Source organism: Schistocerca americana, chromosome 2, assembly GCF_021461395.2.
Source record: "Schistocerca americana isolate TAMUIC-IGC-003095 chromosome 2, iqSchAmer2.1, whole genome shotgun sequence".
Taxonomy (NCBI): Eukaryota; Metazoa; Arthropoda; class Insecta; order Orthoptera; family Acrididae; genus Schistocerca; species Schistocerca americana.
The window spans coordinates 641,624,070-641,647,181 of record NC_060120.1 but is presented as its reverse complement, the minus strand read 5'-3'; the positions used below and the strand labels follow the sequence as shown (position 1 = coordinate 641,647,181).

Genomic DNA, 23,112 nt, shown 5'->3' with positions numbered 1-23,112 from the left:
CGACGAGGATGGGATTCGAACCCACGCGTGCAGAGCACATTGGATTAGCAGTCCAACGCCTTAACCACTCGGCCACCTCGTCTGACGCATCGGAAACTGCGTCCCTCGCTAGTCCTTACGGAAAGAAGTCGTTTGTCGATTCGAAAACGCATCGTACTGTGGCTGGTGTTAACGCTGTAATGCCCTGCTGCAGTGCAGCTGACCAAGCTCCCACTCATGAATCATTTAATGATGGCATCTGTCCACGTCGGTATCCCATCGGAGGAAAGTAGTCGGCCCACTTACTTACTGCAGAAATAAGCACCGAATCGTCGTGTAGCGTTGTCTAATGCAAATGAGAAATGTCCTGTGCATTAGGTATATCTCTTACGTCGATCTCTTGTAGAATTTTAGAACATGTTTTTTGCTTGCGTATCATGTCATTTCTGGAAACCCAGAATCTACTACGTAGGAATCAACATGGATTCCGGAAACAGCGATCGTATGAGACCCAACTCGCCTTATTTGTTCATGAGACCCAGAAAATATTAGATACAGGCTCCCAGGTAGATGCTATTTTTCTTGACTTCCGGAAGGCGTTCGATACAGTTCCGCACTGTCGCCTGATAAACAAAGTAAGAGCCTACGGAATATCAGACCAGCTGTGTGGCTGGATTGAAGAGTTTTTAGCAAACAGAACACAGCATGTTGTTATCAATGGAGAGACGTCTACAGACGTTAAAGTAACCTCTGGCGTGCCACAGGGGAGTGTTATGGGACCATTGCTTTTCACAACATATACAAATGACTTAGTAGATAGTGTCGGAAGTTCCATGCGGCTTTTCGCGGATGATGCTGTAGTATACAGAGAAGTTGCTGCATTAGAAAATTGTAGCGAAATACAGGAAGATCTGCAGCGGATAGGCACTTGGTGCAGGGAGTGGCAACTGACCCTTAACATAGACAAATGTAATGTATTGCGAATACATAGAAAGAAGGATCCTTTATTGTATGATTATATGATAGCGGAACAAACACTGGTAGCAGTTACTTCTGTAAAATATCTGGGAGTATGCGTACGGAACGATTTGAAGTGGAATGATCATATAAAACTAATTGTTGGTAAGGCGGGTACCAGGTTGAGATTCATTGGGAGAGTGCTTAGAAAATGTAGTCCATCAACAAAGGAGGTGGCTTACAAAACACTCGTTCGACCTATACTTGAGTATTGCTCATCAGTGTGGGATCCGTACCAGGTCGGGTTGACGGAGGAGATAGAGAAGATCCAACGAAGAGCGGCGCGTTTCGTCACTGGGTTATTTGGTAACCGTGATAGCGTTACGGAGATGTTTAATAAACTCAAGTGGCAGACTCTGCAAGAGAGGCGCTCTACATCGCGGTGTAGCTTGCTCGCCAGGTTTCGAGAGGGTGCGTTTCTGGATGAGGTATCGAATTTATTGCTTCCCCCTACTTATACTTCCCGAGGAGATCACGAATGTAAAATTAGAGAGATTAGAGCGCGCACGGAGGCTTTCAGACAGTCGTTCTTCCCGCGAACCATACGCGACTGGAACAGGAAAGGGAGGTAATGACAGTGGCACGTAAAGTGCCCTCCGCCACACACCGTTGGGTGGCTTGCGGAGTATCAATGTAGATGTAGATGTAGATGTATAACGACTACTGGAACTACGCGATTATCTCGATTCGCAACAATTATTTGTCACCTTCGATGACCTCATCGCTGATGTTGCTTTCAAGTTTCTTTCGAAGAGCAAACCACGTTCTTCGTAGCCGAATTGTGAGACCAGAGGCTCCTGCTGCTGGCGATGAAGCCAGGCCCTATCAGATCGCTTCCGTGTATGGCGGCCGGACGGAAAGGTACAGTTGGGGGTATTATAGGCCCGATACGTTAAAATGACTGCAAGAAGTAAGCACTTAAATATGAATGAGAACGCACCGTTCCCAAACACCACCATGGTGCCAAACTTCGATTCGTTTTTAGATCTTGAGATGGTGTTTGATTCGAAAGACGTACGCTATCGAATGTTGTGTCCTTCCAATTGGTAGGCGGTTTAGTTTCGTATTTCTTACAGATGCTATCTGCCACATACACGTTCCGTTGCTACTACTGAGTGGCGTTTCGCATGTAGAAGGTGTGATCCGAAATGGGTGCTTAACGTAAAATTCTTCGACGAGGATGGGATTCGAACCCACTCGTGCAGAGCACATTGGATTTGCAGTCCAACGCCTTAACCACTTTTTTTTTTTTCGCCTTAACCACCTTTTTTTTCTATAGAAGTACCGTGCGCTAACCAATTGCGCCACCTTTTTTTTATTTTTTTTTTATTTTTCCCTGTTTCTTTTGACGCCTTAACCACGTTTTTTTTGTTTTATTTTTTTTATTTTTAATAATTTTTTTTATTTTTTTTATTTTTTTAATTTTTTTTATGAAAAACGAAACCCTTAACCTTCTATGAAAATAAATTGGAATGGTGAAAATGACAACGAAAAGACTTCGCCCTTGGGCATAGTAGATGTGCTGCTCGAAGAATAAACGTAATATAAACACAGCTTCTTATCTCACTCAATGAAAGATCCTGTAGCCAGTGTCCAGCGAGTCATTGAAGGCCGCAGTGTGAGGGGGAGTCCGGACGCGACACAGAAGCAGTGGGGCCTCTTCGCGGCACTACTGGTGTCCCGCGGCCCGGCCTCACCCCGTCACACTCAGTTGACCTATCCGATACCCATGCGATGAAACGCTATTTTAAGCATATTGCCGAAGAGTTTCCCATGATTCGGGTACGTGCATGTTTTGGCGAATTCGATAGCCATAAACATCTTGAATTCCAAATAATTGTCACCGCCAAAATCATTAAAGACGTAGCTGGAATAGGTACCCAGCAACCACAAAACTGCCCTGTTTTTCGCCTGCGGATAAAAATGCACATCGGGACGAGACAGTAGTGCTGACGAAACATTGGCGGTTGTTGTCCTGGTAATAAGAGCTATTTTTGCTCGAAGCCAAACCCAGTGCTGGAGACGTTCCCCGCAGGTGTAACGGTGGATAACTGTATCCGTCAGTTGGCAGCGACGACAGAGAGGGGTGTCACTGAGCCCGATTTTATGTAACCTCTCGTTCGTGCTAACCACATCATTGATGGCTTTGTACCAGGCAGTGCGAGCATCGGAACTGAGGACACGGGAACTGACATTGCGCCATACGATATCCCAGTTCATGCCACCGAGCTTCGTTGCCAATGGATTCGTTCCTTCATGTTGTCTCCAGTCCGCTATTATGGCTTGTGCAGTTAAACGTTGAGAGTTTATGACCTCTTTACTGATGTAGCTCCGTGAAAGGTAATAATCTCTGATATGTTTTAGCCGATAACTGATGGGCTGAATATTCAGCGGTGGGTCAAGACTTTGCGGCCTGACGGCAGTGAATAATTGCGCTGTAATGCCGGAAGGATCATTGTTAATTATAGCGGCCGTCCTTGTAACATAGAGAGCCATCGCTTTCACCTTGATATCTACTAATCCCATCCCTCCATTCTGGGGGTGGAGTGTCGCAGTTTTGGCAGACACGCGAAAAATTTCCCCTCTCCAAATAAAATTGGTCACCTTCGACATAATTTGCTTAGCAATGACTGCAGGCAGTGGCAGGAGCTGCGCCGTGTAGAAGGCTTTGGATAAAATACAGGAGTTGACCAGATGAATCCGATCAAATTGATTGAGGCTTCTGTGGGAATTGTCAATGAGAGCACCGTTAAGTTTACGCACTATTTCCTTCCAGTTTGCCGCCGCCATCTTTAAAGAGGACGCCGTCAATATGATGCCGAGAGCCTTGTGGACGCTGACTTCCTGAGCGTAGCCAACTCGCAAATGCTGGAGGCCACAGAGGTTAATAAATTTACTTTTCTTGTCATTCAATTTAGCCCCCGACGCCAAACAGTATTGCTGGAGGTGAGCCGCTAAAGTGGTGACATCATTCTCATTGCGGACAACCACACCCACATCGTCGGCATAGGCGCCTACGACAGTTTTTTCTCCTGAAAGTGTTAGCCCTGTGAGTTTCGCCTGCAGTTGGAGTAACAGAGGTTCGAGTGAAAGAACAAAAAGTAACATGGACAAAGGGCTGCCTTGTGGAATCCCTCTGTTGATTGGAATCGGTTGGGTTAGTTGCGAGTTGACAGAAAGTCTTGCGTTGATCCCCAGTGCCATGTTTTTGATCATGTCAATCGCGTTCTGCAAGAAACCGAATCTTTTCATGGTTTCAAGGAGGTACTCGTGAGTGACGAGGTCAAAGGCTCTAAAAAAGTCCAGAAAGATCAGCCCACACTTCACGTTACTGGCGTCCGTTAAAGCAATGATATCCCGATAAAAAGCTGCCGTTTGCAATACAGTTCTCCCGAAGGCACATGTCTGCTGACGTCCAATGAATTTTGCAGTGAGGGGCATCATTCGCGTGTTGATTGCACGGGCGACTATTTTATAATCGGAGTTTAACAATGAAATGGGGCGGAAGTTGGCGATATTTTTGGTACCTCTGCTTTTAGGGATAAGCACAATTGTGCATTCCTTAAAGGCAAGTGGTATAGGCTTCCCTTGAAAAACTTCGTTCACTAATTGGGTGATTTTGTCCCCGATGATGTGCCAATACCTCCTGTAAAATTCAATGGGTAATCCGTCAGGACCAGGGGACTTCCTGATCGGCGAGTGGCAGACAATCTCCAAAACATCTTTATTACTAAATTCCAAAGAAATGGTGTCATTGTCTTCTCTAGTTATAGTAGAGGAAATGGCACTAAACAATTCGTCATAGCAGTCGTCATGAGTAGCCGCTGACGTGTAGGTGTCAACAAAATAGTCGTGTAGTGCCTTGATAATCTCTCGCTGGGTGTCGACAGTCGTGCCATCACCGAGTTTCAGGGCCTCAATAAAAGTCCTCCTTCTGTTCTTAGCATGTTTAACAAGGTGGTATAGAGCGGCTGTTTCATCGTCCCTGACCGACTTCACTTTAGATTTGATCTTAAGACCTTCCAGTTGCATCATCTTAAGATTGATTAATTTCGCCTTTATTTTTCGAATGTCGTCTATTCTGGTGTTCGCGGCGTCGGCTCTATCACAGAGGTCGCGTAAGATAGTGTAGTAGAACTCCATCGTCTTCTTTATCGCGGCTGCTCTTTCAATACCGAAGAATATAACAACTTTTCGCAGTTTGGGTTTTGCATGCTGAGTCCACCACGCTATGGTGCTACGAAAGTTTGTGGTAGTGCGCAAGCACTGCTCCCAAGCGCGTCGCACCGCCGCCTCTAGGTCAGCATCCGTTAATAAGGAGACGTTCAAGTTCCATTGATTTTTATACCAACGCGTTGGTTGTGGCAGCAAATTCAGGCACGCAACGACACCACTGTGATCAGAGAAGCTGGAGGGTATTGTTTCAATTTGTAACAAGACATTCTCTAAAACGTCGGAAACATAAATCCTGTCAATTCTGCTGCAGGAATTCGCGACGATGTGTGTGAATCGTACCAAGGTCGGGTACCTAATTTCCCACGCGTCTTTCAGTTTGAGGTCGGTCACGAGACGCTTTAATTCAGGCGAATAATTAAAATTCGGGGACTGATCTTTCTGGGATAAAACACAATTAAAATCACCTCCAATGATAACACGTTCGGGATTTTTCCGTAACAAATAGATGATTTGTTCCTTAAAAAAGTTTGCTCGTTCCGCTCTATAGGTACTGCCAGAAGGCGCGTACAAGTTAATGATGGTGACGCCAAAAACGGTGACACCCACACCTCTACCGGAATCTAACTTGTCAACCTGAGTGACGGGAATGCCTTCTCTAAGTAAGATGGCAGTCCCCACGTTCGAGTCGGGGGAAAAATTTGTAATAGCAACAAAACCAGGAAGAGTTAAGTGTGGCATGGCCACCTCCTGCAAAAGAGCGATATCTGTTCCCGACTCATAGAGATATTGTTTTAAGGCACTCAGTTTCACCTCCGACCGGATTTTATTAATATTTAATGTCGTGATCGTATAGACTTGCGACATAATGACAGTACGTTGGAGAGGCGGAAGGAGCAAATATCTTTAAAGGGCAACATCTTCATGCCATTCCATATTTGTGGCCGGGAAATTCGTGTCTGTGACGTCACTGAGTTGTATTCTTGCGTCTTTGTTCTTACTCTTTTTACGCACAGCATTTACATTAGGTTGCACTCGGATCCTGGGGCGGACACTGTGGAGCACCTCCGCAGCCGGCGGCGTGGGAGGGTCGTGGGTGATGTCAAGCTGCTCTCCCGGCACATCCCTCGAAGGGATCGCACGCGGCGACACCGCCGGCGAGCGAGCAGCTGAACTATCACTCGCACTATCAGCCTGTTTGGCAACAGTCTCTGCCCGCAACGGTTTGTTGTCACCGACAGACCCGGACAGCTGTGTTTGTATTATTTCCTGGAGTTGTTGACATTCCCCTTGTTGTGAGTCCTGAACCGAAGTGGCTGCCACGTGATGTGTACCGTCGGCGCTCAGAGGTGTTTGTATACCACCATCACAGGCCTCTGTGTGTGTACTTCCTGCAGGAATGTGAGCCACACGTACAGGTTGGTCGGCCGGAGTTGGCTGTCGCGGAAGTTCTAAGGCACTAGCCAGCGACAACTGCTTAACTTCCACGGAAGTATCGGCACTTGAAATTGTGGGAGGAGAAGCGTCCACAATAGCCTCACCGATTGGAGCTTTCGCTTCCGAGCCGGATTCCTGATCGTCCTTTTTCGCGGTCTCATGCGCACTAGAGGTGTCGGTATCAGAGCCACTGCTGTCACAAGTTCTGCGCCTCTTATTGGTCGCGGCATCGAGTTTTGCAGGGGCCAACGCACCTTTGTCTCTCCGAACCAGAACCGGAAACTCATCAGAACGAATTTCTTGTTGCTGTTCCGAAGGCATTTCAGAACTAGGGAGCCCAATCGCTGTCATCGGCTTGGCTGCCACTACATCCGCCAAAGTAAGCCTTTTACGCTGCTGGAGGGAATTCTTTAACACAAACATGCGCCTGGGGCAGTCTTGACGCAAGTGACCACTCTCATTACAGATATGACAGGTCGGTATTTGGCCAATGTGAGTAACGTGAGCCTTATAGTCACAAACAAGTATATGGGATGGAATATTCTGCTTGACATGCATTTCTACAGATCGAACGCCACTGTAACATTGCAACCTATGTTGACTTGACCACCGTTCATGTCGAATCTGTTTAACGTCACCGAATTTGGACAGTACCTCCTTTAGATAACAATTTTCTACTTCAGGGGGTAAGTTAAAAATACGCACGTTCGTGTAGTCTACATCGGCATTGGAAATGAGCACTGTACTTACAGAGTCGTCCCGGTGTCGGAAAATAGCACTTCCTCCGTGCTTCGTCATGATCTTCTCCAGTAATACAGGATTCCGTAATTTAACAAAGAAACAATACTGCTCGGTATCATAATAGGCGGTGTGCACTTGGTCAGATGTAATCCCAATAACATCAACGATCCAGTCATGTATCTCCAGTGAACTCGGTTGCACAGATCGGGTGGACTCGTCGAAATCAAAACGGAGTGTACACTTTCGCGGAAATAACCTGGACATTGCAGCAGATAGCGAGCGGTTAACCCGCTACAATAAGACCACAACAAAAATACAAATGGAAAACGATATAAACTGCAGAACAACACAACACTTGCAAACAGAAATATGAGTTGAAAACACGCCTTGTGAACACGCGGTGGAGCGGAGCACTGACACGTCCGACCAGCACGGTGTCGCAAGCGCGACTGCTTTACGTAAAATTCTTCGACGAGGACGGGATTCGAACCCACGCGTGCAGAGCACATTGGATTAGCAGTCCAACGCCTTAACCACTCGGCCACCTCGTCTGCTGCAACTGCAGCTGTGTCTTCGGCGAGTGCTTGCCGAAAGAAGACATTTTTCGATTCGAAAACGCATTCAAAACATCGTACTGGCCCGCTGTTAACGTCTAATGCCAAGCAGCAGTGCAGCCGACCAAGCTCCCACTCGCGAATCGTTTAATGACAGCATCCGTCCACGTCGATATCCGATCGGGGCAAAATCACCGGCCCACTTATTTACTGCAGGAATAAACATTGTATCGACATGCAGTGTTGTCTAATGCAAATGAGAAAGGTGCTGTGCATTCTTTTCCACGACTTACTGCAACGAAACGTACAGCTCGATACGCTACACTGATATTGCTAGCAAGGTTTTGACGTTCCCCCTAGCCCAAGATTGTCCAGCTGTTTGCGATGGAGCTTGGTGTTTGGGCGGCCACTGGCGACGGATGTCTGCAAAGTCAAGTCTCTCCAGTAGGCCCTGCCGGATCGCTTCTGTGGATGGCGGCCTGGCTTTAAACAAACTGTCGGAAGGCGACAGTTGTGCTACAGATGGATTATTATAGGCTTGATACGTTAAAAAGACTGCGACAGGTATGCACTTAAATATAAATAACAACTCGTCGTTCGCAAATACCAACATACTCTTTGCTGGAACCGAAATTTGATTGGTTTATAGATCTCGAAATGATGTTTAATTCGAAGGGCATACGCTATGGAATGTTGTGCGCTTTCATCTGGTAGGCAGTTTTGTCTCGTATTTCATACACACTCTATCTGCCACGTAAACGCGCCGTTGTTACTACTGTGTGGCGTTTCGAACGGAGATTGAGTGACCGCAAACGAGTGCTTTACGTAAAATTCTTCGACGAGGATGGGATTCGAACCCACGCGTGCAGAGCACATTGGATTAGCAGTCCAACGCCTTAGCCACTCGGCAACCTCGTCTGCTGCAACTGCAGCTGTGTCTTCGGCGAGTGCTTGCCGAAAGAAGACATTTTTCGATTCGAAAACGCATTCAAAACATCGTATTGGCCCGCTGTTAACGTCTAATGCCAAGCAGCAGTGCAGCCGACCAAGCTCCCACTCCCGAATCGTTTAATGACAGCATCCGTCCACGTCGATATCCGATCGGGGCAAAATCACCGGCCCACTTATTTACTGCAGGAATAAGCATTGTATCGACATGCAGTGTTGTCTAATGCAAATGAGAAAGGTGCTGTGCATTCTTTTCCACGACTTACTGCAACGAAACGTACAGCTCGATACGCTTCACTGATATTGCTAGCAAGGTTTTGACGTTCCCCCTAGCCCAAGATTGTCCTGCTGTTTGCGATGGAGCTTGGTGTTTGGGCGGCCACTGGCGACGGATGTCTGCAGATGGATTATTATAGGCTCGATACGTTAAAATGACTGCGACAGGTATGCATTTAAATATAAATAACAACTCGTCGTTCGCAAATACCAACATACTCTTTGCTGGAACCGAAATTTGATTGGTTTATAGATTTCGAAATGATGTTTAATTCGAAGGGCATACGCTATGGAATGTTGTGCGCTTTCATCTGGTAGGCAGTTTTGTCTCGTATTTCATACACACTCTATCTGCCACGTACACGCGCCGTTGTTACTACTGTGTGGCATTTCGCACGGAGAGGGAGTGACCGCAAACGAGTGCTTTACGTAAAATTCTTCGACGAGGATGGGATTCGAACCCACGCGTGCAGAGCACATTGGATTAGCAGTCCAACGCCTTAACCACTTTTTTTTTTTTTCTCCGTAATCGTTTGGTATTTGATTAAACTGACATACTCGCCTATGGCTTTCGTAAACAAAAATTTCATTGTGACCCCGACGTGATTTGAACACGCAACCTTCTGATCAGACGCGCTACTTTTTTTTTCTTCTTCTTTTTTATCCCGTTTTTTGCCAGAGACCGCTTGTTTTGTTTTTGTGTCTTTTTGGAAGCCATCAGTAGGCGCATGACGGGGACAAAGAGGGCAGGGGTCAAAGAACTCGAGGCCTGGCCACGATGCCCCCGCCATTACTCCCACCGAATGGCTCCTTCAGTACATTTTACATGTTATAGAAAAGCGGTTGTAGTCGTGTGTGGTCTTTGCCTGCTCTTTTCATTGTGATGCGGAGCGCTGTTTGTACGACGTCTGGGTGGAGATCTCATTGGAAGGCTGTCATTCGAGTGATCATTCAACAGTCATTCGAGTAGGAAACATGTTATTTTACCTCAATATACCTCCAGCATTTATGAGACACATATTGGGGGGACCGACATAACAGAAATGGATAAAAGAAGAGGCATTTCCTTCATCTTGAACGTAGATCTCATACTTCATTCCTTCAGTACCCCTAAAATAGTAACTTTATTGTTAGACTGTGCTTTTTAACCAACACCTATTCTTTCGAATAAAAAGATCAACATGTTTCCATACATTTTCCTGTGGTCTGCATAGTGCTTAACTTTACTGTACTCCATTTTCATAAAAAGCTTGAATTCCGTTTCATCGTCACCATCTATTTTATTGAGAATGTAATGGACAAACTGTCCCATTAACCAGTGTATTGCATTATTTTTGGTTTTCGGGTAATACTTAATTTCAGGTCTGAGAAGCATCATAGGAGTAATAGAATTGGGTGACGTTCGTTGCAGTAGTGCAAGACTTTTCCTGAGCCAAATCTAGTTGTTGAAATTTCCACCACACGTGAATCTATGAATCACGGTGTCAACCAGTTTATATGTCCGACATAAGGGGGTTTCAGCTTTCCCAATTTTATAAAGCCGTTCGTTGGTGCTGACAATATCATTGACGGCTTTGTACCATGCCGTTACCACATGTGAATTGAGCCCGGTAAAACTAATATTCTCCCAAATTGCATCCCAGTTGTAATTCATATATTTCGTGGCAATTTTATTTTTGCCTTCGTATTGTTGTCTTTCTCTCATGATATCTTGGGCTGCAATGTGCAGTGAAGTTCTGAGTTTCTCGTTAACATAGCTCAATTCTGTGTACAAGATCCTAACGTATCGCAGTCGGGGATTAATCTTTTGTACGTTTGCCGGTGGCTGAAGGCTTTCTGGTTGGACACATTGAAACAATTGTGTAGTAATACTGCCTGGGTTGGCGTGAAATATGCTTAAAGACCGTTTTATGAAAAGCGCAGAAGCTTTATTACGTATGTCCACCAGTCCGAGGCCTCCATTTCTAGGATGTAAGGTCGCAGTTTTTAGGTTAACCCTGTAGATTTCCCCCTTCCATAAGAAATTTGCCACTCTCGACATTATTTTCTGAGCTATCAACTTCGGCAAGGGAAAAACTTGTGCCATACAGAATGCCTTTGAGAGAATGCATAAGTTAATGAACTTGACCCTCTGAACCTGGTTCATAAGTCGTTGTGTGTTCTCAATGAGGCCGCCTTGAATCTTTGTGGAAACCTCTTTCCAGTTGAGGGCTGTCATCCTCATGGGACATGCCGTCAGGATTGTCCCCAGGGTTTTGTGGGTGGTAACTGACTTCGCCCAATCGATGTGTATCCGGTCAAGACCCCGCATTCCCAAGATTGTACTTTTATTTTCGTTCTTTGTCGCACCCGATGCGCGGCAGTAGGTTTGAAGAATGGCCCCTAGTCGAATTACATCATCTTGCCCTCTTATAACGACACCAACATCGTCAGCATAGGCTCGCACTACAGTTTTCCTACCAGTTATAGTTATGCCCTTTAACCTTTCATGAACACTTCGTAAAAAGGGCTCTAACGACACAACAAACAAAAACATAGATAAGGGACTTCCCTGAGGAATGCCGCGGTTTATTGGAATTTGCCGCGACAGCTGACAGTTGACGGCTAATTTAGCGTGCAGACCAGTAGCAATGTTTTTTAAAACATTAACAGTTTTGTGGACGAATCCCATTTTTGTCAATACCTCAAACAGGAAACGGTGATTCACCGAGTCGAAGGCCTTATTAAAATCTATAAAGAGTAGAGCACATTTGATATTGGAAACTGATGCTAAGGCGATGATGTCTCTATATTCAGAAATTGTATTAAAAATACTTCTATTTGCTGCACATGACTGATGTTGACTAATTAATTTGTCGGTCAGAGGGGAAAGTCTCTTTTTTAAAATCCTGCATACTATTTTGTAGTCAGAGTTTAAAAGTGAAATAGGGCGGTAATTGTTTAAACTTTTCGTTCCTTTGTTTTTCGGTATAAGTACAATTTTGCTATCTTTAAAATCTTCAGGTACCGTCTGCTCGTTAAAAATCTCATTGACAATGCATGTAAAAGTGTCACCAATTAAAAACCAGAATTTTAAGTAAAATTCTACAGGCAGTCCGTCGGGTCCAGCAGATTTATTTAACGGGGACTTGGTTATTATCTCACGAACCTCTTCGTTACTGACTTCAGAAAGGATTTCGTCGTTTTCAGAACTCGTCAATTTTGGGGATAAAACACTGAGAACCCCTTGCAGAGACCCCTCGTGAGGTGGGCTGGAAGCATATAACTCGTGGTAGTATTGGTATACTGCATTGAGAATCTCCTTCTGAGACGTGAGTGTAGTCCCATTGGATGTTTTAATTTCACTAATGACAGTTCGTCGCCTATTCTTTGCATGCCGAAGCAGATGATATAAGGATGTTGTTTCATCATCTACCACCGACTTCGCCTTTGACTTCAGTTTTAAGCCTTCCATCTGCTGTCTTTTAAAGGCGAGTAATTTCGCTTTGGTGTGTTTGATCTCGTGTAATCTAATGGTTGACACGTTTGCCTGTGCATAGAGGTCCCGCAACAATCTGTAATAAAATTCCATACTGTTTTTTAACTCCCGCGCTCTTTCTCTGCTGTATCTGATACACACTTTTCTCAGTCTCGGTTTTGCAACCTTAATCCACCAATCTAATACTGTGGGGTGCCTGTCGATCGATCGCAGACATAAGGTCCACGCTTCTGATACTGCGTCTGCCAAATCTTGCTCTTTTAAGAGAGAGACATTTAGATGCCACTGGTTCCTAAAAATCTTAATCGGCTGTGGAGCTAAATTAATGCACGCCTTCATACTGCAGTGGTCACTAAAATATACAGGTACGATTTCTGAATTAAGTAGACATCGTTCTAAGTTTTGGGAAACATAAATTCTGTCTATTCTACTACGCGAAGTCTGTGTTATATACGTATATTCAACATTCGTTGGATATTTTAGTTCCCATGCGTCCTTAAGTTTTAAGTCGGTTACTAGGCGTTTAAGTTCCAACGAACCGTTAAAGTGTGGTTGTTGATCCTTACGATTTAACACACAGTTAAAATCACCGCCCATTATAAAACTGTTTGGGTTTCGACGTAATAAATATATAATTTCCTCTTTATAAAATGCTGCCCTGTCCTGTCTATTACTATTTCCTGAGGGCGCATATAAGTTAATCAATGTGGTACCCAAAACGTTTATACTAATGGCCCTTCCAGATTCCAAACGCTCTACTTGAGACACGGGAATTCCTTCCCTGAGCAAAAACGCTGTTCCTGTATGTGTTTCACAAGATACGTTAACAATGGCGGTATATCCTGGCATTGCAAGAGACGTCGTTACAACCTCCTGTAGCAACGCGATATCGGTTCCAGAGTCATACAAAAATTCCTTGAGAGCAGCTAGCTTTAATGAGGTTCGAATTTTATTTATATTTATCGTTGTGATAGTGTATGCTTGCATCTGTAACTGGCTATTGGCCACCTACAACCTTGGTCAAAAACTGTTATACTTTTGGTATGCAGAAATCCGTTTTAGAACTACAGTCGTTTAGAATTCTGCATTATTCCTCGTAACACGGTTGCTACACGTTAGCTTGTTTTCCATTGTCATCCCGTACCTTAGTACTGAGGGGCTGTTCGACATTGAATGTATCAGGAGGCTTATCTGGAGCACCTTCTCTGACAATGTCATATCGTATATTTTTCTGCGATTTTACATCTGACTTGTCGGCTTTTTGTTTGGGTTGGGTGCGAGAAACAGTAAGATTCGGTTGTGGTTTTAGCGTACGGCGGTGGACGCCCTGAAAACTCTGACCTGATTTTGTTGTGGCAGCACTCGGCGTGGCCGCTTCAGCAACAGTGTCGCGAGAGATCTGGTTTGTAAACACTGCCTGCTGTTTACATGCTACCTTCGTTTGTTGTGATGCTTGCGACGGTGTTTGCTTATTTTCCAGTTCAGGAGTAAACACTTCCTCTTGTTTACACTCTGGTGCCGGTTGTTGTGCTGTTGCGGCGTCGCGGTGTTGTTGTTCTACCGCTTCTGCGAACTTCCCGTCTGTAAACAGCTGATTATCGCTGTTTACAGCTGGGCAAGTTGTCACTGCCTCGGGGACTTCTACTTTATCTCTGTCGGAGGCGGCCGTTTCATTTTCTGGCAATGAGCGGGACGTATCAGAAACTGTCATTAAATCCACTTGCATTTCGCCTTGGGGCACAGGCAGAGTTTCATCGCTAGCTTTCTGTTTACGTACAGCAGGAGATTGTCGGGAGGTTTCATCATCGGAATGATCATCTGTACGTTCAAGTGGTCGTTTCTTGTTTAGTACGTCCAACTCTCGGGCAGAAGAATCACAATTCAAGCGTGGTACCAGGGGTGGAAAATCACTACCATCAACAGCAATATTTCCAGAACTAGGTACAGGATCCGAACCCTCACCCTGTTTGGCTGTATTATCAGTTGCCAAAACTACGCTCAAGGTCATCTTGCGCCGTTGGACTAAATTCGCTTTTAGTACAAAAACACGACGAGGACAGTCCTGCCTTAAATGACCCGATTCATTGCATATATGGCACGTAGGGGTTTGACCAGTATAAACCACGTGGGCTTTATGCCCGTCAACAGTTATATGAGATGGGATATTCGACTTTACTTCCATCTCTACCGAACGAATACCATTGAAGCTCTGAATTTTAAATTGCTTCGACCACCGTTCGTTAACTATATCCTTAACCTCGCCATATTGAGACAGGGCAACCTTGATTTTCTCATTATCTATCTCGATAGGTAAATTTAACACCCGCACAGATCTATAAAGAGCATCAGCTCTCCTGATAGCTACTTTACTTGTAGTGCCGTCTCTATGCAAAAATTCTACATGATACCCGAATTTTCCAATAATCTTATCTACCGAAACGGGGCTCAAAAATTTTACGAAAACACAGTAGTTGTCAGTATCTAGCTGAGTGGTGTGCACCATATCAGAATTAATGCCAAGTACCTGATCAAGCCAATCATGAATTTCCAGAGCAGTCGGCTGAACACGTCGTGTTTCCTTGGCGAACGCAAAAACCAGCGTATTCTTCCTCACAGTTGTAGCCATGGTATGCAGAAATCAAGGGGAGATTCCGGTAATTACCGAAAACTCCACGAACGATAAGTGAACGTCGGTAGAAAACACACAACAGAACACAGTAGGCAGAATAATCACAAGTTACACACGAAGAAAAATCACAAAAACAAGGAAACCGAAACGCAAATGTAAACACTGGCGAAGCACTGACTACGCGCAGCAAACGGCGGCACGTCCGTACGCGTCGGCAGCTAGAGCCAGAATGATCGGCCACCTCGTCTGCTGCAACTGCAGCTGTGTCTTCGGCGAGTGCTTGCCGAAAGAAGACATTTGTCGATTCGAAAACGCATTCAAAGCATCGTACTGGGCCGCTGTTAACGTCTAATGCCAAGCAGCAGTGCAGCCGACCAAGCTCCCACTCGCGAATCGTTTAATCACAGCATCCGTCCACGTCGATATCCGATCGGGGCAAAATCACCGGCCCACTTATTTACTGCAGGAATAAGCATTGTATCGACATGCAGTGTTGTCTAATGCAAATGAGAAAGGTGCTGTGCATTCTTTTCCACGACTTACTGCAACGAAACGTACAGCTCGATACCCTACACTGATATTTCTAGCAAGATTTTGACGTTCCCCCTAGCCCAAGATTGTCCTGCTGTTTGCGATGGAGCTTGGTGTTTGGGCGGCCACTGGCGACGGATGTCTGCAGATGGATTATTATAGGCTTGATACGTTAAAATGACTGCGACCAGTATGCATTTAAATATAAATAACAACTCGTCGTTCGCAAATACCAACATACTCTTTGCTGGAACCGAAATTTGATTGGTTTATAGATTTCGAAATGATGTTTAATTCGAAGGGCATACGCTATGGAATGTTGTGCGCTTTCATCTGGTAGGCAGTTTTGTCTCGTATTTCATACACACTCTATCTGCCACGTACACGCGCCGTTGTTACTACTGTGTGGCATTTCGCACGGAGAGGGAGTGACCGCAAACGAGTGCTTTACGTAAAATTCTTCGACGAGGATGGGATTCGAACCCACGCGTGCAGAGCACATTGGATTAGCAGTCCAACGCCTTAACCACTCGGCCACCTCGTCTGCTGCAACTGCAGCTGTGTCTTTGGCGAGTGCTTGCCGAAAGAAGGCATTTGTCGATTCGAAAACGCATTCAAAACATCGTAGATGGATTATTATAGGCTTGATATGTTAAAATGACTGCGATAGGTATCCACTTAAGTATAAATATCAACTCGTCGTTCGCAAATACCAACATACTCTTTGCTGGAACCGAAATATGATTGGTTTATAGATCTCGAAATGATGTTTAATTCGAAGGGCATACGCTATGGAATGTTGTGCGCTTTCATCTGGTAGGCAGTTTTGTCTCGTATTTCATACACACTCTATCTGCCACGTACACGCGCCGTTGTTACTACTGTGTGGCGTTTCGCACGGAGATTGAGTGACCGCAAACGAGTGCTTTACGTAAAATTCTTCGACGAGGATGGGATTCGAACCCACGCGTGCAGAGCACATTGGATTAGCAGTCCAACGCCTTAACCACTTTTTTTAGGTTGTAGAACATCCCTTTCATTCAGTGTACTGCCATGTGTTAGATGCTGCTCGAGATAGCTCCGCTCCTTGCAGGAAGGCTTAAAAAATGAATGCCTTCTGTGAGGTTCGAACTCACGACCCCTGGTTTACGAAACCAGTGCTCTACCACTTCTTTTTTCTTTTTTTTTAACGAAATCCTCTCCTTTAGGGACCACCGTGAAGCGTTGTTCAAGAAGAATTAAAAAAAAAAAGATATTTTCTTATCTCGGATCCAAGTGTATTCTGGTGATCCGTGTGCACTGTTGGAGGGAGGTACCGAGGCGCAGTGGCTGAAGTCAGGACACGAGGCAGAAGCAGTGGGGCCTCTTCGCGGCACTACAGGGGCTCCGCGTCCCAACCCACCCCCACACTCCCGGTTCACTACCCTATTCCCATTTTTTTGAATACAATGTTAAGCATATTTCCAAAGGTCTTGCCATGATACTTGTATTGAAGTGTTTTGTGAAATTCGATTGCCATATGCATTTTGAATGCGACAGGATCATCATCCCCAAGTTTGTTAAAGATATAACTAGAATAATTACCCAGTAACCAAGCCACAGATTATTTTTCGTCTGTGGGTAAAACTTAAAATCAGGCCGATAGATCATCATTGCGTGGACATTGGCGGGAACACTGCGAGTGATAAGTGCGACTTGTTGCTGAATCCAGTTCGAGTTGTGGAGGCGTTCCCCACAGGTGCATCTGTGCAGCACGGTATCTGTGAGGTTGCAGTGAAGACAGAGGTCGGTAGCACTCAGCCCTATCCGGTGGAGTCGCTCATTGGTACTTATGATATTATTGACTGCTTTGTACCACGCAGTACGAGCATCCGAGCTCAAAACAGTGGAACCAACGTTTCGCCATACTGCATCCCATTGGACTCCACTATATTTGCTAACAATCGGATTCTGGCTTTCGTGTTCCCTCCTTTCCGCCAAAATTGCTTTTGCCGTTAAGGACTGAGTGTGCCGTAACTGGTGACTAAGGTAGCTATACTCGAGATAATACTCTCTGATATGTTTAAGCCGGTAACAAATAGGTTGAACATTCAGCGGAGATTCAAGACTGTGTGGCCGGACAGCATGAAATAACTGTGCCGTAAGACCATGAGGTTCATCCTGTATGATTGCCGCCGTGCGTGACACGTACAGAGCCAGTGCTTTGCGCCGTATGTCAACCAATCCCATCCCTCCATGCGTTGGGTGTAGCGCTGCTGTTCGTGCAGATACACGAAAGATCTCGCCTTTCCATAGAAAATTCGTAACCTTTGACATGATATTTTGAGCCACTCCTGCAGGAATAGGAAAAACCTGCTCCGTGTAGAAGGCCTTAGATAAAACACACGTATTAATCAACGTAATTCTGTCAAATTGGTTCAGACTTCTGTGGTAGTTATCAATTACTGCACCGTTGATTTTGTGAGTCACATCCCTCCAGTTCGCCGCCGTCATGTTTAATATTGACGCCTTCAACACTATCCCTAGAGCTTTCAGTTCACTGACGTGTGTGGCACATGAAATTTGAAGACGGTCGAGGCCTCGCAGATTTAAAAACTTGCTTTTCTGTTCATTGATGTGTGCTCCAGACGCCTGACAGTAGGTCTTGAGGACAGCTTCAAGCGCAGTGGCGTCAGACTCATCTCTGATAACAATCCCAACATCATCCGCATAGGCTCCTGTTACGGACTTCACTCCTGAGATCGTTAAACCACTAAGCTTCGCCTGCAGGTGCGTGAGGAGCGGCTCGAGCGAAATGACGAACAGCAACATCGACAAGGGGCTGCCCTGAGGGACACCTCTGTCGATGAGGAGCCGTTTCGTGAGTTGCGAATTTACTGAAATTTTTGCAGTGATTCCGATGGCCACATTTTTTATTATTGCGATCGCGGACGGTAAGAAGCCCAAGCGCCGCAGTGTCTCTAGTAGGTACGTGTGGTTGACAAGATCAAATGCCTTAAAAAAATCGAGAAAGAGCAGACCACAATTTACGTTGCTGGCGTCAGCGAGCGCAATAATATCCCTATAAAAGGCGACCGTTTGCAGTATATTCCGCCGAAAAGCACATGTTTGCTGTTTGCAAATCATGTTGGAAGTGAGCGGCAGAAGCCTCATCTTAACTGCACGAGCTACAATCTTGTAATCGGAATTCAGTAGTGATATCGGCCGAAGATTTGTTACAGATTTACCACCTCTGGTCTTAGGGAGGAGAACAATTTTACATTATTTAAACTCTCCTGGAACAGACTGCCCCTGCAAGACCTCGTTCACCATGTCTGTGATCTTCGCTCCGAGTATGTGCCAGTACTTTTTATAAAATTCAATGGGAAGACCGTCAGGCCCAGGGGACTTGTTAGTAGGGGAACTGCAGATGATGTCGAAAACGTCTTCGTGACTGAAACCCGAAGAAAGACTTTCACTTTCGTCTGCAGTTATCCTCGAAGGAAGAACTTCAAGGAGTTGAGAAGTGCTGTCTGCATGGGGAGCGTTTGAAGTATAAGTCCTGGCAAAGTAGCTGTAAAGTTCTCTGACGATATCGCGTTGATTTGTGACCGTCGTGCCATCTTCAAGTTTAAGTTCATCAATGAAAGCCCTCCTTCTATTCTTCGCGTGCTTGACAAGGTGATACAAGGCCACCGTTTCGTCTGCGCGTACTGATTTTACTTTGGATCGAACCTTAAGTCCTTCTAACTGCTCCCGTTTCAGACTGATTAATTTAGCTTTGATTCTCTGAATTTCCCCTATTCTAGTAGCCGTGGCATCCGCTCTGTCATACAAATCTCTTAATACGGAGTAATAAAATTCCATTGTCCTGCGAATTCCAGTAGCCCGTTCAATACCAAAGGACATAAGAACCCTGCGCAGTTTGGGCTTTGCTTTATAGGTCCACCATGCTATAATGCTAGGGAAGGCAGGAACAGTGCGGAGGCACTGCTCCCAAGCACGCCTGACGGCCTCCTCCAGGTCTGAGTCGGTTAATAATGAAAGATTAAGATGCCACTGATTTTTAAACCAGCGCGTGGGTTGTTGTCGTAAGTTGATACACGCAACCACGCCACTGTGGTCTGAGAAACTGGTAGGAATAGTTTCTACATTTAATAAGTTAGTTGCTAAGTTTTCAGACACATAAATCCTGTCGATCCTGCTACAGGAATTTCCAACGATGTGTGTGTACCTCACTAAAGTTGGGTACCGAGCTTCCCAGGTGTCCTTCAGTTTAAGATCATAAACAAGACGGTTTAAATCAGGTGAATAATTAAAATTTGGTGTCTGATCTTTTCTGGACAATACACAATTAAAATCACCTCCAATGATCAGCTGCGGAGGATTGTTCCGCAGGAAATAAATGATAACTTCCTTATAAAAGCGGGCTCTGTCAGCTCTACGAGTACTCTCGGAAGGCGCGTACAAATTAATAACAGTAACCCCAAAAATAGTGACACTCAGTCCTCGACCGGATTCTAATCGCTCAATGTGGGCAACTGGAATACCTTCCCTAATTAAGACGGCAGTCCCCACGTTCGTTTCTGGGGAAGAATTGATTATTGCAAAAAAACCGGGAAGGTTTATTTGCTGCACGGCCACCTCTTGTAAAAGGGCGATGTCTGTATCCGACTCGTAAAGATATTGTTGTAGAGCACGCACCTTGACATCAGATCGGATCTTGTTAATATTTAACGTTGTTATTTTATATGCCTGTGACATACTGAGACCTATGCAGGAAGAGGGAGCAATTAATCATCGCCAACGGTCGGATCGTCATGCCATTCCATTTGTTTATCCGGTTGGCCCCCGGCATCTTTATTCTTAGTTTTCTTTCGGACAACGTTCACATTTGGTTGGATTCTGTTCCTGCGGCGCCCACTATGAGCCATCTCGGCAGACGGCGGCGTGGGCGGGTCGTGGGGAATGTCAACGGCCGACGACGGTCCCGACACTACGGCCGGAATCACTCGCGCCGTGTCCTCCGGCGGCAACCCAGCTGCGGAAGTACTTTCGCTGTCAACACGTTTGTTATCAAACTCCACATGAAGTGGTGTGTTGACATTTTCCGTTACCGACTGCTGTTTATGTTCGCGTTCCGTGTTAGGACAACATTCCTGTTGTGTTGCCGTGTTGCGAGCCGCCGCCGTTGGCTGTTCGGCATCCTCAGCTAGAGGCGTGGTCTGTTTACAATCACGACTGTCTACGCCGTGGTGAACCCCTGCCGCGACCTGCTGTTCACATGTCGGTCGGTCCACCGGAACCTGTTGCTGTGGTTGGTTGGAGGGCTGACCATCCGTCCCCTGCGACGCCGCGACAGCAGCTGAAATGTCACTATGTGACATGCCAGAGGAAATATCGTCTACTAGAACGGAACCTTTTAAGAACTTAGTATCAGATCTACGTTCCTGCGAGTCCTGTCTCTTTGATTCTGGTGTAGTGTGGGCTTCGTCCTCAGAACTACTACCGTCACAAGTCCTACGCCGTTTGTTGGTAGCAGTGTCTCCGGTCGCAAGTGTCGGTTCGTCTGTACTTGTCCGAGGCAAGGTTGGAAATTCCTCAATGCGCACGACTTCCGGTTCATGCAACGCAGCTACACCCCCGGCTGTAGCACTTTCTGCCGCTTGATTATCGGTAATAATCTCCGCGAGCGTTAGCCGTTTCCGTTGCTGTAAGGAATTTTTTAAGACGAAAACCCGTTTAGGACAATCTTGACGCATGTGGCCACTCTCATTGCAGATGTGACACGTCAAAGTTTGACCAGAGTACGTAACTTGAAACCCTGTAATCGCAAACCATAATATGGGAAGGAATATTGACTTTCACATGCATATCTACTGACCGAACACCACTGAAACACTGCAAGCGATGTTGGCTAGACCAGCGTTCATGTCGAATCTGTTTGACATCCCCATACTTGCTTAACACATCTTTTAAATAACAATTTTCAACTTCCGGGGGCAGATTAAAAATACGTACATTTTTATAGTCTACGTCGGCATTAGTAACGGTGACGGTACTTACAGAGTTATCCCGATCCCGGAATTCAACTCGCCCGCCATGCTTCATGAGTATCTTATCCAGCAACACAGGGTTCAGCAATTTGACAAAAAAACAATATTGCTCCATGTCGTAATATGCAGTGTGCACCTGATCAGAATTAATACCAATAACGTCCACTATCCAGTCATGAATTTCCAGTGACGTCGGTTGTACGTGACGGGTTGACTTTTCAAATTCAAAGCGGAGGGTACTTTTCCTGGGAAATAACCTGGCCATATCAGAAATTAAGAAGCGGTCGAGGCCGCTAAATAATAACAACGACAACGGTTACAAACTCCAAAACAATTAACGGAAAATTTCACTGCACTTAGAACAGAAAGTAAACACAACACAAATACCACAACTCGCAAACTCTCCGGTTAACAGCGCTCTCAGCACGTCCGTGTAGCTCCGTGTCTCAAGCGCGACTGAGCCACTCGGCCACCTCGTCTGCTGCAACTGCAGCTGTGTCTTCGGCGAGTGCTTGCCTAAAGAAGACATTTGTCGATTCGAAAACGCATTCAAAACATCGTACTGGGCCGCTGTTAACGTCTAATGCCAAGCAGCAGTGCAGCCGACCAAGCTCCCACTCACGAATCGTTTAATGACAGCATCCGTCCACGTCGATATCCGATCGGGGCAAAATCACCGGCCCACTTATTTACTGCAGGAATAAGCATTGTATCGACATGCAGTTTCGTCTAATGTAAATGAGAAAGGTGCTGTGCATTCTTTTCCACGACTTACTGCAACGAAACGTACAGCTCGATACGCTACACTGATATTGCTAGCAATGTTTTGACGTTCCCCCTAGCCCAAGATTGTCCTGCTGTTTGCGATGGAGCTTGGTGTTTGGGCGGCCACTGGCGACGGATGTCTGCAAAGTCAAGTCTCTCCAGTAGGCCCTGCCAAATCGCTTCTGTAGATGGCGGCCTGGCTTTAAACAAACTGTCGGAAGGCGACAGTTGTGCTACAGATTATTATAGGCTTGATACGTTAAAATGACTGCGACAGGTATGCATTTAAATATAAATAACAACTCATCGTTCGCAAATACCAACATACTCTTTGCTGGAACCGAAATATGATTGGTTTATAGATCTCGAAATGATATTTAATTCGAAGGGCATACGCTATGGAATGTTGTGCGCTTTCATCTGGTAGGCAGTTTTGTCTCGTATTTCATACACACTTTATCTGCCACGTACACGCGCCGTTGTTACTACTGTGTGGCGTTTCGCACGGAGATTAAGTGACCGCAAACGAGTGCTTTACGTAAAATTCTT

The 23,112-nt window shown here is 45.5% G+C and overlaps 4 non-coding genes across 4 annotated transcripts; all 4 read right to left on the bottom strand.

Annotated features, from left to right (window-relative positions):
* Positions 1–82, bottom strand: Trnas-gcu. The gene has a single exon. It is a non-coding gene; the product is annotated as a tRNA-Ser (tRNA).
* Positions 83–7,816: 7,734 nt separating this feature from the next.
* Trnas-gcu lies at positions 7,817–7,898 on the bottom strand. The gene has a single exon. It is a non-coding gene; the product is annotated as a tRNA-Ser (tRNA).
* An 839-nt stretch (positions 7,899–8,737) lies between these two features.
* Trnas-gcu lies at positions 8,738–8,819 on the bottom strand. Its single transcript has one exon. It is a non-coding gene; the product is annotated as a tRNA-Ser (tRNA).
* A 7,406-nt stretch (positions 8,820–16,225) lies between these two features.
* Positions 16,226–16,307, bottom strand: Trnas-gcu. Its single transcript has one exon. It is a non-coding gene; the product is annotated as a tRNA-Ser (tRNA).
* Positions 16,308–23,112: the final 6,805 nt, after the last annotated feature.